We start from the raw sequence: 1276 nt of genomic DNA on the forward strand, positions 1-1276 counted from the left end.
TTTATTGACTATGCCAAAGCCTTTGACTGTGTGGATCACAATAAGCTGTGGAAAATTCTGAAAGAGATGGGAATACCAGACCACCTGACCTGCCTCTTGAGAAACCTATATGCAGGTCAGGAAGCAACAGTTAGAACTGGACATGGAACAACAGACTGGTTCCAAATAGGAAAAGGAGTACGTCAAGGCTGTATATTGTCACCCTGCCTATTTAACTTATATGCAGAGTACATCATGAGAAATGCTGGGCTGGAAGAAGCACAAGCTGGAATCAAGATTGCCGGGAGAAATATCAATAACCTCAGATATGCAGATGACACCACCCTTATGGCAGAAAGTGAAGAGGAACTAAAAAGCCCCTTGATGAAAGTGAGAGGAGAGTGAAAAAGTTGGCTTAAAGCTCAACATTCAGAAAACTAAGATCATGGCATCCGGTCCCACCACTTCATGGGAAATAGATGGGGAAACAGTGGAAACAGTGTCAGACTCTATTTTTTTGGACGCCAAAATCACTGCAGATGGTGACTGCAGCCATGAAATTAAAAGCCGCTTACTCCTTGGAAGGAAAGTTATGACCAACCTAGATAGCATATTCAAAAGCAGAGATATTACTTTGCCAACAAAGGTCTGTCTAGTCAAGGCTGTGTTTTTTCCAGTGTCATGTATGGATGTGAGTTGGACTGTGAATAAAGCTGAGCACCGAAGAATTGATGCTTTTGAACTGTGGTGCTGGAGAAGACTCTTGTGAGTCCCTTGGACTGCAAGGAGATCCAACCAGTCCATCCTAAAGGAGACCAGTGCTGGGTGTTCATTGGAAGGACTGATGCTGAGGCTGAAACTCCAGTACTTTGGCTACCTCATGCAAAAAGTTGACTCATTGGAAAAGACCCTGATGCTGGGAGGGATTGGGGGCAGGAAGAGAAGGGGACGACAGAGGATGAGATGGCTAGATGGCATCACCGACTCCATGCACATGAGTCTGAGTGAACTCCGGGAGTTGGTGATGGACAGGGAGGCCTGGCGTGCTGTGATTCATGGGGTCGCAAAGAGTCGGACACGACTGAGCGACTGAACTGAACACATGACTAGATTTGTTTTTGGAAGCCCCACCCTTCCCTCTAGCAAAACTTATCCTTCTGGAACTTCCCTCATGGTCCAGTGGTTAGGAATTTGCCTGCCAATGCAGGGGACATGAGTTCGATCCTTGGTCCAGGAAGATATCACACGCCATGAGGCAACTAAGCCCGTCTGCCGCAACTACTGAAGTTCACGTGCT

At 46.6% G+C, this 1276-nt stretch overlaps 1 protein-coding gene across 1 annotated transcript in view; it reads right to left on the bottom strand.

Annotated features, from left to right (window-relative positions):
- PTPRS (protein tyrosine phosphatase, receptor type, S) overlaps nucleotides 1–1276 on the bottom strand; it is a 261020-nt gene that overhangs the window by 186719 nt on the left and 73025 nt on the right. The gene's annotated exons all lie outside the window — the stretch shown is intronic.

Source organism: Bison bison, unplaced genomic scaffold (assembly GCF_000754665.1).
Source record: "Bison bison bison isolate TAMUID 2011002044 unplaced genomic scaffold, Bison_UMD1.0 scf7180017864492, whole genome shotgun sequence".
Taxonomy (NCBI): domain Eukaryota; kingdom Metazoa; phylum Chordata; class Mammalia; order Artiodactyla; family Bovidae; genus Bison; species Bison bison.